Source organism: Tachysurus vachellii, chromosome 10 (assembly GCF_030014155.1).
Source record: "Tachysurus vachellii isolate PV-2020 chromosome 10, HZAU_Pvac_v1, whole genome shotgun sequence".
Classification (NCBI taxonomy): Eukaryota; Metazoa; Chordata; class Actinopteri; order Siluriformes; family Bagridae; genus Tachysurus; species Tachysurus vachellii.
In genome coordinates, this window is record NC_083469.1 from 3,888,504 (window position 1) to 3,903,105 (window position 14,602).

A 14,602-nucleotide genomic window follows, 5' to 3' on the forward strand; every position below is an offset into this window, starting at 1 on the left:
GCTGCGGCACGACTTGCCGAATGCCGCGGTAGAAGACGTTTGTTTTTAAAGGCCACATCTGTACGTGTGCTTTGAGACCAAAAATGTCCATAAATTTAATACAATTAATTTTATATCAAAATATATCAGATTAATATTTTAATCATAATCTTATATTAAGATTTATTTGCATAAATCGGTTAATCAAGCTCAGTTGTAATCAAAACTACAAAATATTTTTTATAAAATAGTTTTTTTAACTTATTAATTACTATTAAACTACTATTAATTAAATTTGTGACATCACAAATGTGCAAAAAAATAGGCACAAAATGACTTATTTTTAATATAAAAAAACACAAACTGTTATATATATATATTTTTTTTTACATATTAATCTTAAATAAGTCAAAAATTACTAAACATTGGCTTTTACATTTACAGCATTTGGCAGAAGCCCTTATCTAGAGTGACGTACATAAGTGCTTAAATCTCTAACATTGAACATTGAATTAATGCTGGCTCACTAGTTACATACTTAAGATACCATGAGTTTAAAACATTTGTTCAAAGTTACAATGAAAAAGTGTCAAAGGTTGTGTTTTTTTTTGTTGTTTTTTTTTTTTAAATGCAAAAGATAAGGAAAGAAGTGCTAGTTGAAGTGTTTCCTGAATAAGTAGGTCTTCAACCGCCGTTTGAAAATAGCCAGTGACTCAGCTGTCCGGACCTCTAGGGAAAGTTCGTTCCACCACCTTGGTGCCAGAACAAAGAAGAGTCTTGTAGTATACTTGCCTCTTACCCTGAGAGATGGTGGTAGATCTGAGGGTGTGGGGTGCAGTGTGAGGAGTGATGAGGGCTTTGAGGTAAGAGGGAGCTGGTCCATTTTTGGCTTTGTAGGCCAGTATCAGTGTTTTGAATCTGATGCGTGCAGCTACCGTGGAGGGATCGCAGCAGCGGGGTGGTATGCGAGAACTTTGACAGGTTGAAAACAAGCCATGCAGCTGCATTTTGGATCATTTGCAGAAGACGAATTGCGTTGATAGGTAGACCTGCCAGCAGTGCGTTGCAGTAATCCAGTCTAGAAATGACAAGAGACTGAACAAGTACCCGAGCAGCCTGTGAGGACAAAAATGGCCGAATCCTTCTAATGTTGTAGAGAAGAAACCGACATGAGCGAGTCACATTAGCAACATGAGAGGAACAGGACAGTTGATTGTCCATGATTACCCCAAGGTTGCGAGCTGTGGCTGAAGGGGAGATCAGATCGTTGTGCAAGGATACAACAAGGTCATGACCTGGGGATGAATCACCTGTCTGTAGTTATTGATGTAGGGTCTGTAGTTATTGATGTCTGATGTATCCAGAGCAGGTTTCTTTAGGATGGGAATAACCCTTGCTCTCTTGAAAGTAGTTGGTACCTGACCAGATGCTATGGATCTATTGATGATAGTGGTCTTGCGAGATGGTCTGGAGCATAGTGGAAGGGAGTGGATCCAATGGGTAGGTGGTAGGATTGCAAGACTGGATGAGTTGTAAAATCTCTTCTGCTGCTACAGTTGAGAAATGTGACAACGAAGGTGTAGGGGAATCCATACTAAGATGTAAGTGCAGTTTGGGCTGAAGTGAAGGTCTGGCAGACTTCTTCAATCTTCTCCTGGTATAACGAAGCAAAGTCTTCTGCAGTCAGGGAGGATGAAGGAGGAGAAGAGATGATGTTGTGGAATTTCCGAGGGTCATGTGAGGAAGCTTCAAGCTTTTTCTTGTAGAAGGAAGTCTTGGCAGAAGTCACATCTGAGGAGAACTTGGCAAGGAGTGTTCGGTAAGAATCAAGATCTGCATCAAGTTGTGATTTCTTCCACTTTCTCTCTGATGATCTTACTGTAGCTCTCTTCGATTGTTGCGCAGCACATCTGAAAGCCAAGGAGCAGAACAAGAGGTTTTCTTGGGTTTAGTGGACAGAGGACAAGTCCATAGTTGAGGAAAGAGATGAGAGGAAATTATCTGTGGCTGAGTCCAAGGGTAGTGAGGAAAAAGACTCAGGATCAGGAAGAGAAGAAAGAGTGCCATAAGCAACAGAAGGAAGAGAAGACAGAGTGAAGTTTGTGGCGGGAAAGAGCGAGGGGGTGAGAGGCAGTTTTAGGAAGGGTAGGGAGAGTGATGGTGAAGGATACCAGGTGATGATCAGAGACGTGTAGTGGGGTAGCAGTCATGTCTGTAGCTGGGGAAGGACGGGTGAAAACCAGGTCCAGGACATTGCCTCCTTTGTGTGTGGGGATGTACAGTAGCTGTTGAGTGTCAGGGCGAGTGAGTCGAGAAGAGTCAGGATTGAAGAAGATTGGAGCTTGTCAGAGGAGAGGTTGACTACAAGCAGTAAGCAGTGTGTCCATTTCTTCCAGGAAGTCTCCTAGGGGACCAGGAGGGCGGTAAACAACAATGATAACAAGGTTGATTGGAGAGGTAACTGAAATGGCATGGAATTCAAAAGAGGAGATGGTTAAATGAGACAAGAGGAGCGGTGTAAAGCACCATTTCTTTGACAGCAATAAACCTGTACCACCACCCCTGCCTGTTTCTCGTGGCGAGTGAGAGAAAGCATAGGCAAAGGATAAAGCAGCTGGTGTAGCAGTGTTCTGTGGGGATATCCAGGTCTCTGTTAGCGCAAGAAAATCAAAGGAGTAATGGGAAGTTAAAGCAGAGATAAAATCAGCTTTCTTTACAACAGACTGGCAATTCCAGAGCCCACCTACCACCACTGTTTGAGACCTACACAACAGAGGACGGTAGATGAGGTTACAGGGATTGTGACCTCTGCTCTGTAGATGAAAGCATCTGTGACAGTAGGAACTAAGTACAGAGATGGGGTTGAGGCACATATTTGCAACCAAAAGTGAGAATTAAGGTATGGTGTAATATATCAAAACAGTACTAGACACTTATGTTACAATGTGAGAGAGAGATACTTACAAACCTGACTGAAACTATTTTTTTTTTTTTTTTTTTTTAAATCTTTTTATTGAGGAAGTATTACACACAGTCATGTACAAACAATTTACAGGCATTCCCCTTAATTTTTTGTTATTTTAAAACACAATAAAACAGTGAGTAAAGAAAAAAAGCATATACAGGAGACAGAAAACACACAATAAAAAAAAAAAAGTAAAATAAAATAATAAATAAATAAAATAAAAGGGGGGGGGGGGGGTTTAGAATCAATCACATGATAGAGTTTGTTGCGATTTAAAATAGTCCATGAACGAGCCCCATTTATGGTGAAATTTTTCAGAGGAGTCCAAATACAGCTAAGAAGGGATCCATATGAACCTGAATTTTAAGAACTTTGGAGAGAATCATGGAATACTGGCTCCAGAAGTTGTGAAGTCTAGGGCAGGAGAAAAACATGTGACCAAGATTACATGGGGTACTGTGACACCGCTCACATTGATCGGTTATCTGTGGATTCATTTCGGATAAATGAGACGTTGAATAATGAACCCTGTATAATACCTTAAACTGAATTTGTTGCAACCTTGCACAGGATGTGCTGGAGCGAATACATGATATTGCCTTTTCCCATCGCTGGTCTGAAAAAGTTATTCCTAGCTCTTGTTCCCAAGACCTCTGAATTTTAGCTGTTGAATAGGTGTCTAAATCCATTAACTCTTTATATATTATTGATATAATAGATTTCTTGTTGGGCTTAAGAGACAGCAGCTCTTCCCAAAGTTGAGTATTAGGAAGTGAAGGATGGGAAGGGAAGAGAGACGAAGCACAGTGCCGAACCTGAAAGTAGCAAAATAAATGAGCAGCCGGGAGATTCATTTCAGAGGACAGAGTGGAAAAACTTGAGAAAAGGCGATCTTTATACAGATCTTTAAAACTTTTAATGCCACAATGCCACTGTATATAGACAGCATCAGTCAGGCCAGGGGGAAATAAGTGATTTTTCGTTATGGGCATTATGGTTGAAGCTGAAACAAACTTGTAATTATTCCTGAATTGCGACCAGATTTTAATACTGGACTGAACCACAGGATTCTTTGTGAAAAAAGATGGGTTAATTGGGAGGGAAGATGTCAGAAAAGCATATAAAGAAGAGGAGATACAGGACTGGTCCTCAAGCCTACAACATAGCAGTTCTTGTGATTGAAGCCAGTAAGTCAATTTGTGAATGTGAACCGACCAATAATACAACAAAAAATTAGGTAAAGCCAGACCGCCACTAAACATAAATCTCTGCAAAAGTGATTCTCACCCTGGGATTTTTACCTCCCCACAAAAAAGAGGTAATAAGTTGGTCCAGTGCTTTGAAAAATTTTTTGGGCAAAAAAAAAGGGATACACTGAAACAGAAAAAGTAGCCGAGGCAGAATGTTCATTTTAATGGCGTTAATATGACCAATTAGAGACAAAGGGAGGGAACCCCACCTTTGAAAATCCGACTTGATCTGGCTAAGCAATGGAGAGAAATTAGCCGAATATAAGGAAGGCAGAGTCCGGGTAACATTGACTCCTAAATATTTGAAACCTGAAGGATTAACTTGAAAGGAATGTCAGACTGTTTCAGTGTAAGTGCCAGAGAATTTATAGGATAGCATTCACTTTTAAGTAAGTTCACTTTATAACCTGAAAAAGAGCCAAATCTCTTCAACAAAGATAAAATTGTAAAATAGTCAGAAGAGATCTCATTTGTGTGGACGCTAGCCTGAGGGGAATTGTACAACAATCGAATCCATGAAATAAATCGGTCCCCAAAGCCAAACTTATTTAGGACGGCAAAAAAGATAAACCCACTCCACCTGATCGAAAGCTTTCTCGGCAACAAGTGAGATGACTACTTCTGGACTAGTTAAAGAGTGCTTAGACAGAATGATATTCAAAAGTGGGCGAACGTTAAAAAATAACTGCCGTCCTTTAATGAAGCCATTTTGTTCCTCTGAAATAAAAGAAGGAAGTATTTTTCCAGGCGTCTCGCTAATACCTTGATTTTTACATCCACGTTGAGAAGGGATATAGGTCTATATGAGGCACAAGATGTAGGATCCTTATCCTTCTTCAAGAGAAGTGTGATGACAGCCTGAGAAAAAGTGGGAGGCAAAGAGCCACATTCTAAAGATTCATTGTATACTAAAGTGACCGGAATTTCGCTTTAAGCGGGTGGGTAGGATAATTACACAGGTGTTTAAAGTCTTGCGACTCTGAGAAACTATCGTTTGATCTCGTTCCCCCTGGTATGTGTGTGGTTTGGAAGGACTGCTGCGACTAGTCCGTTACACGATCTTGTTAAAAACTATTGTTTTATTTCGTTTCCTCTGGTATGCGTGTGCCCGAAAGGTTGCTGTGGATATTCTGCCTCTTCAATTTGGTGGATTTAGTGACTGTTGGGCATTCTTAAGGAGTGTCATTTATCAGGTAAAGACGTTGCAGTGTTGTTTTAAGAGTTGAAACATATAATTGCGGGATATTGCTTAAATTAATACTTGTTTGTGTTGCCACAGTTCATAAATGCAGACTAACAGCTTTCCAGAACAGGATGTGTAACAAATAAATCAATTGCTCAATAGCACCTGATATCATCAGTCAGGTAACAATGCTGTTTTGACTCTCATTGAAGTGTGGGGTTTTATTGTGTAATATGGAGAGATGGTAATGTTAAAATGTAACTGTTTATTGTAGTTTTATTCATATTGGACAAAGTGGAAAAGCTTCTCTTCAAATGAGGCAGCCAGGTTAATCTGGCTGTTTTAAAAGGAGATATGTAATTTGGATTTGTGAAATGCCCATGTCTTATACCTTGTATATTTGATGCTTTGTTTTAATTGAAATGTATTAAAGGTGTTTTTATTTATAGGAGTACTTTTGGCTGTTGACTAGGCAACCACTGTTTCTTTCCGTTTGTATTTTTCATTTATTTTATTTTCCATTTTTTGTATTTCTTTATACCATTATACCCGATAAAATACAACGGGGAATTATACGCTCCTGTTTTACTAAGTTTGATTTGGGCATAAAATCTCCCTCTACCTGGGTTTGCGCTGTGGGTTTGTGTAGGAATTGAGTTCTTGTGTATTGGGTGTTTTCTTATTTGTTTATTCTTTGGATTTGAGGTGCGACTGAAATATTTTCATACAGGTTTAATTTTGATGCGATTTTTATTGTGTTTATTTTTTTATTAAAGCTAGAACTCATTCCTTTATGCCCAGTGGGTGTTTAAATCTGAACCAGTAGGCAAGCTGTTGACAGTCTTTGTATATGTGGAGCTTGTATTTTACCATCGCTGTTGAATAAATTGTAAACTCCTTTGTACTCTGGCTTCTAATTCATTCATTTCAATTGCTTGAGCGGGTTGTCTTATTTTCTCCCACTAAGTTGTTAAAGTGTGGCTGGCGTAGTCATTCTCAGTTTAATTATCATAATTAGGAATTTATACCTTATGGTTCACATGCTATTGGTCACAAGAAGTGGAGCTAAACGGTCTATAAATTTCTTGAAAAATTCAACAGGGAACCCGTCTGGGCCTGGTGCCTTACCATTGTGCATAGGTTTAATAGCATGCATAACCTCTACTAATGTTAGGGGCGCATCTAATTGTTCAGCCATGGTGGGGTCAATGGTAGGCACTGCCAAATCTTTGAGAAAAGAAGCCAAATCAGATGCATCAGCCACAGATTCAGACTTATACAGAGATGAATAATAAGTTTTAAATACATTATTTATTTCCTTAGGCTCTGAAACCATTTTGCCAGCCTTGTCTTTAATTTGAGGTATCAAACAGGAAGCAGCCTGGTGCTTTAACTGGTGGGCCAAGAGCCTACTAGTTTTATCACCATGCTCATAATAAATTGCGTGGGAACGCAACAGGAGATGCTCAGCTTCAGTTGTTGAAAGCAAGTCAAATTCAGTCTGTAGCTCAAGTCGTTTCTTTTGAATGCTGGGTGTTGGATTGGCAGCCATTTGCTTGTCTAAATCATAAATGTTTGTAGTCAGATCCTGAAGCTTAGCTTTGCAGTCTTTATTGGAATGGACAGAATACGAAATAATTTGTCCGCGCATATACGCTTTAAGAGACTCCCACAACAATGAAGATGAGACAGCACACTCCTATTAAAGACTATATATTCATCTATTGCAGACAAGGTAAAAACATTAAATGCCTCGTCTGACAACAGCAAAGAATTAAACCTCCAGGGTGAGGAAAAACGCAGCTGGCCCACAAATTTGATATTAACACTAAGTGGTGCATGGTCAGAAATAACAATTGCGTGATAATCAGACGCTGTGACTTTAGAGATTAGGGAATTGTCAATAAAGAAATAATCTATACGTGAAAAAGACTGGTGCACCTGAGAGTAAAAGGAATATGTCCTGGCACTAGGGTTGTAAAATCTCCAAGAGTCTACAAACCCATTTTTACTCATAAACTCCGAAATGGATTTGGACATAGAAGACTGGGTCAGGGTTCGAGGGTTTGAACGATCTAAGGCGGACTCAATAACACAATTCAGATCACCAGCCAGTATTAAAAGATGGGTGTCAAGGAAAGAGAGGGTACTCCACAACTGGTCTCTAAAACCCGGATTATCAAAATTCGGAGCATATACATTGACCAACAATACAGGATTATTACAAAGAGTGCCAACAACTATTAGGTATCTCCCATTATTTTCAGCCACTATCTTTGAAGGAGTAAACTGAACTCTTTTATTGATCAGAATAGCCACCCCTCTGGCTTTAGAATTAAACGACGAGTGAAACACGTTTCCCACCCATGGACACCTGAGTCTAACATGGTCCCTGTCCTGCAAATGGGTCTCCTGCAGAAATATTACATCACTCTTCAGGTGTTTTAAGTGTGAAAATATTTTGGACCGCTTAATGGGGTTATTCAAGCCTTTCACATTCCAACTCAAAAATCGAATACCAGTCGAATCACCACAATTTTGACCTTGAGTGCTGGCCATAGCTAACAGACTTTTAATGTGGATGTAGGCTACACATTTAAACAGGTCACTGAAACTACTCCTGATTAATCAGCTGAGAGAACAACAAAGACCAACACTATAAAAATCAACAATGGTATAGAATAACAAAATTCAAATAACACTACTCTAGAACAAAGTGAGTTAAAGAGATAGTATACAAAAGTCAGGAACCTACTTTACCAGAAGACAATATATTCAAATGAAGAAAGTTAAAGCACACTGAAGAGTACAGTAGGTTGGTTCACCTTCAATTTAAAAGGGTAAGCCCTGCCCACAATTCACACCTTAAGGGAGACTGAAACTACTCCTGATTAATCAGCTGAGAGAACAACAAAGACCAACACTATAAAAATCAGCAATGGTATAGAATAACAAAATTCAAATCACACTACTCTAGAACAAAGTGAGTTAAGCAGATAGTATACAAAAGTCAGGAACCTACTTTACCTAATTTATTTTACTACTGTATGCTTTTTTAGTTTTTGTGCAGCATCAGATTAAATATTTTTCTCTTTCATTTACATTAACTGCCATTATAACCACATTTTTTCCATTTGCATGGCCATGAAATGGAACATGCGTTCTTGCTTGGTTCCCTCAGCTTGGAAGAGGTAAAATTTGTCATTTTTACTGTTGACCAAAATGTGGCGCTATTACCCTATTACACAGGCCTGTGCAAAAAAAGCTTATTTTCAGGCTTTTTACATTGAGGTTTATGAAAGATATCAGCATACTATCGTTTGCGTGTGTTTGCATGTGTATTTTTGTGTTTGGTGTGTGTGTGTGGATGTGTATGGAGGGTGTGTGTAGTTTGTAGTTGTAGTGATTGTAGTTGTTATTTGTCTTTCGCTCTGTGAAGACACTCACTTTCTCTGACAGTTTTAAGACATTATACTTTGTAGAAAACATATGCATTTGTGTTGTGTGTATTATATATATATATAAAATGTTTGTTTGTTTGTTTATCCTGCCTAATGCTTCAACCCACACTCTGTCTTGTTAACTGACTAAAACTGATTGTACCTTAAACCAGAAAGTATTCATTTATTATATTATATTAGTTTATTTATAAATCACTTCGCATTGACATTTGCCATTGCAACTGGTTTTGATTGTCAGATTGATATTATGTATAAATCATTTATGTTGTTAGATCATTAACATACTCCTATGTTCATACAATATGTTCTGAATAATGCATTCAACTGAATTTCAGACAATTATTACTAACTATAACAGTAACATGTATAACAAAGTAAACATTTGAATTAACGTTAGTTTATTAACATATAGATTATTAATTAACTAAATAATCGTACCACCTAAAACCATTAAAGCATATAAGGCATACAGATATAATGTTTATTAGAAACCATTTAAATCCCCCAATATCTTAATTCTAATAACATTGATTCAGGCATAACTAGTGCTCCAGTTTCTGCTTCACCTGAGTAATAATATAAGTGATCGAACTGTCAGTGATGAAGTTTGTCTTCTTCACAAATTTCAATATGTTTGCAGTGAAATTTTGCCAGTTTGCCATTATTTAATATTAAACATGAGCTTCAGACTATTAAAAGCCTGATCTTTAGTGATTTGATTCCACACATCTGGATAAACAGCTGGCAATGCTTCATACCTTTCAGAAAATTCCTTATTGAATGTCACCAGCACATACTTCCAGTAATCAGAGGCTTCTATTGACATGTCAGGTGCAATATGCCAGTCTGGGTAATATTTCCAGTAGTCTTTGTAGGGGTGAGGTTGGAAATTTGTGTCATGGTTTTGAAATGTCCTAGTGCCATGAACACTAGATGTACAGATCTCTTCACTAAGGATATTAGTCTTAATATTTCTGTACATGCCAACACCTTTTGGTCTGTGCACAACTGCATGGTGTAGCTGATGTTCTTTCCCTCCTTCCTCACATGGTGTTTCAAAAAATGGACACTGCACTCCACATCCAAAAACCCTCTTGAAAAGCTCATCCTGGGGTTTTACTGACACATTTTTCAGTGTCTCTTTGATATCAGTTGACTCTGAGATCTCCTTTGATATTTGCTGTTTCAAGTCATTGATACATTCACAGAGACTTTTGGTGAATGGATCACAACAGCTTGTGTTCTGAAACAGGACATTGTCCACTGTGCTCATGGGTATTGAGATGACATCACTCATAGATTTGCAAAGATTTTTGATCAATATTGTGGTACCTTCTGCATCATTAGGCAAAGGAGAGCCACTGGCTTCAAACTTACAAGAGTCCACTGCTTTAGTGATCTTTTTCATTATGATTTCCAGCTTCATTTTTAATTTTTGCAGAGATAAGTCTTTGGAAAAGCATTTATGTGATTGTATATACAGTCTTTCACATAATTCTCATAATGTAAAATGTATTTCTCAAATTCATTGAAATTTGACTTTTCCAGCAGTTCCTTCTGAATGGTGTACTGAAATAGTGATTGTGAACTATAGGCAGTAGATTTATTCTCCAAAACTGCATCAACAATGTCAGGACTGATGGACTGGTCGATGTACTCAGTCACTGCTGGTTTGAGACAGACCTGAGTGAATTCTTCAGCTTTCCTTTGGCACTGGTCATTCTGTACAAATCAATGAAATCAGAGAGATACTGACTCTTAAATTTCTGTATTTGTGTTAATGGATCTTGCTCAGTGAGATACTTCTTGTGCATCTCTGTGAATTTTCGAAAGGCAATGCCACAAATGTGCAATTTCAGGTCAAATTCAAATTTTGTAGTATATTTGGTGCCTGCTCTTTTGAGGTGTTCATCAATTGCATCAAGCAGATCTTTGGTAAACATAGTTTGGTAATCACCTTTTTAATTGTGTAAACTGTTCAAACATTTTGTAGCAACTGGAAATGGCATTATCTGCAATATTCTGTAGATCTTGTTTTACACTACGGTGTGCATATAATAAACCTTTTAATTTGCCCAGTTTCACATGTTCTTTATTGACCTTGAACTCTTCTTGCCCATATTCTGTCAATGTCATAATTGTCTGCAGATATTGTGTCATGTTACGATGTCCAAAACTTGAACGAAACGTCAAAAAAACCTCCCGAGGAACATCTTTTTCTGTAAGACCTGTGACATTTCCCATCTCACGGCTCCACATACTTTCAAAATCTGCTTTGAGGTCCTGATCAGTCACCTTATCTTTTCGATCTTTGTAGTTCTGCAGTAGTTGCAGGATTTTGTGTTTAATTATTTCAGATTGCTTATTTTGTATGTCTTCTACTTTCTTCTTGCTTATTCTCATCTCAAGAGCATATTCAATTGTCTTTCTCACTTCATCTGCAATTTTAGTTTGCAGAGATTTAATGTTATTAGTAAAATCAGTTCTGTACTGTACCTTTCCACCAAATGCACATAACGCTAACTCTGTTTATAGTAGTCTTTCAGTTTTTCAGTTATTAATTTGGTTTGAACTCCAATCTCTTTGTGCAAGTTTTCCTTCAGTGTTTTAGCGACTTCTCTAATAGAACTTGTTTCAGCGTTAGACAGTTGAACCTCTGCTTTACAAATCAAAGACAAAATATGTCTTCTGAAAGGCCATTCCCAGTCTGAAAACTCTTTGCAAAGGTTTTCATAGGTATGGGCCACAAGAGTGTTTCTGAAACTGAAATGAATGAAATTCTCAAACTTCACTGCCTTCCACAAGCTACTCATCCATTTCAGGAACTCTGGGATCTGAAAGGGTCTTTTATCTATTCTTTCTTTATCCTTCCTCTTATGTTAGCTTTCTGTTACCATCTCTTATGTTAACGGGTCGGTTTTGACCCGTGTCTTAAAACAGTCATAAAATAGCCTCAAAACAATTATTTATCATCAGATTTGTTTCCTACCTCTTAGATACCATGTTAGGCTTCCTTATCCATAAAAAGATTGGTTTTAATATTTTTGGTGTGGCCCCTGGGCCTTTCTTTTGACAGCATACTTTTCGCTTTCAATTCCAAAAAATGGTAAAACTAACCTCAAGAGAATTACATAAATAAATGAAAGATTGTTATGTTTCCTGACTATTACTGATGAGTATTAGGACACATCTCTTCAATAAATTTGTTTTATATATTTTTTCATTTTAATTTTATTAACTATTGTAACATCTATGGTGTTACGGGTCAATTTTGACCCATATATTTTTTCAAAAATAGAACATTAATACAAATACAAAATGAAAAGCAGAACAAGTAATAAGACAAAATGTAGATTTGCAAGGTCAAACACACTAGGGAAGGGACAAGGGAACCAGCTCCTCAAAAAACATTCTTCGCTTTTTTTTTTGGTTGAGTTCCACCCCAGGTGAATGTGAGTCCACAACACAAATGCATTGTATGCATTGCATGTAATAAAACACAACCATTGGCCATCTCCTGGTCATTGACTGGAAAGTCTAGGTGGCAGTCACCTTGTCCAGGTTGTCCACCTCTCCATTGTTTTTATTATAGTCCAGGATTAATATGGGCTTTTTGTCACTTCGTGATGAGACAGCAGAATCTTTGTGAAAAGTGGACATAAGTACGACACTCAGTTCTTTTTTGGACAACATGAAACAACAGTGGTGGTGTCTGTAAAAGTGAATTTTGAAGAAAGAGGAGCCCTGTGCTTCACCTGCAAAATTTCAACGGCCAACTCAGGTTTATTAATTTATTTTTTTATTGTGCTCACCATGGTAAGTTTCCTTCTAAGAAGTTCTTGTCCAAGGTCATAGCTGGTAAAAAATTGTCACACGTGATATTGTGATCCCGTAGTCCAGTAGTCATATCGAGGTCTACACATTTTCGTTGTTTTTTTCTCAGAGATGCCACTCACAGGTTTGCCTGTGTAAAACTGTAGATTTTGATGACGTTTGCTGCCATGAAATTCAGGAGGTACTGAGCTCCAATATATGTTACTTCAGCACTGGCAACCACCTCATCAGACTCATCAGATGTGTCTGTGTCTTCCGTTGATACTTTACATCATCTTCATCATCAGAAACATGCTTGTCCATATCACTATGCTGTTCTCTGTCCTCTGCCTCATTTTCAGCAAAGATATGATCCAGAGCTTGGCTTGTCGTAAATTCTTTTCATTTTCGCATGCTCCAAGATGGTGATGTGTACTCTGCAAGTCACTAACTCCCAACTGAATTGGTCTTATGCATGCCTTAGGTGTCTGGAAGTATACATCTTTGTTTGTTTTGTTTGTTCAGGGAAGGTGACAAACGGGCAAAGGGAGAAGCCCCTAACTAAAGCTCACAGGTTTGGAAGAGAAGCTGGCTGTCAATGGGCTGTTGGCTGACAGTGTTAGTGAGCTGACAGTGTGTTTATGATTTCAGATTTGGCACTAATTATAGTATTATAATATTATATTATAACTGGGTCAAAACTGACCCTAACTACACAAAGGTCATAATTTTCACCAGAGCATTTTATAATTTAGTAAAATTTATTTTTTTTGTTTTATTTTGTTTAAATAGAGGTTCCTGACAAAGTCAAAAAGCCTTGATGCAATTAACAAATTTATGTGGTACTTTTAAGCATTTAAAACCTAAAAAAGGGTCAGTGCCGACCCTAACACAAGACGAAGGTTATGCATCTCCAAGAGGTTTTTCTTAAAATCAAGAACAGCCACACTGTAGCCTGTATTAACTGGTGCCATTGGTGGAGTGCCATGCCATAGGCCTGGTATATACCAGTTATTCTTTTCCACATCATAATGCAAAACATCAGTGAATTTCTTCACATGAGGTTGCTGCAATCAGTGTCATCTCATTTAACTGGTCCAGAAGGTTTTTTTTGGTCGTCATGTTTTTCTCATGTGCTGATACACCACCAACATTTTGATGAACAAAGTGGCAGATTGTTTTTTTGCCAATTTCCTTCATCCGTAAAAAAGCATGAACTGCTATCTGCAAGACGTTTGATGGCATCTCCATCAAGTATTTCAAGAGGAAATCCAGCCAGAAGCAGTTTGGCAGCCAGAGTAGGAAGATTGCTTATTTTATCAGTTATTTTGTGTGAAACAAATGAAGCAGCCTCATAGATTTGTCCCAGCTCTCTCAGGTAATGCTCGATGCCAAGAGAAGCATCAATCAGCTCCTGGTCTAATTGGGCTACAGCATCTCTGTCTTTCTTTTGTTCACACTCTCTGTTTTTGTGCCGAAGTTCTGTCATGTGTTTGCGTGATCGCATGTCCAGCTTTAGTCCCAGTCATCTGAGAAAAAAGGCTCGCTCGATATCATCTGAGGTTGACAATGCCTTTATTAAGATGTCCATTGTTTCTGTAATCTTATACTTGCTTTGTTTTTCTTTAATTGCATATTTTTCATTTTGAAGTTGGACCTTATACTCCTCCAAACTCAACTCCCCTGAATGTTGTAATCGACATTGCTCTTTTTCTATGTGAGCCAGTCTTTTCCAATTTTTACCTTGCAGTGGTAGTCGTTTTTCTTTATATTCCACTGTGCGACGAACTCCAATACTTTTCCTGATTTCCTCTGCGCTTTTCTCTGCTAAGACACAGGCTCTGCTGTCACTTTCATCAATGCTAAGGCCTAATTTTTGAGCAATTTCCTTCATAGCCTCCATTTCATATGATCTAGTGTTAGGGTCACCTGGCACTTTAGTAATGGCAGA

General features: G+C 38.0%; 2 pseudogenes; both read right to left on the reverse strand.

The window, feature by feature from the left end:
• Positions 1-9,444: 9,444 nt before the first annotated feature.
• On the reverse strand, positions 9,445-10,781 carry LOC132852433 (interferon-induced very large GTPase 1-like; annotated as a pseudogene).
• A 10-nt stretch (positions 10,782-10,791) lies between these two features.
• Positions 10,792-13,902, reverse strand: LOC132852434 (interferon-induced very large GTPase 1-like; annotated as a pseudogene).
• Between the last annotated feature and the right edge of the window lie 700 nt (positions 13,903-14,602).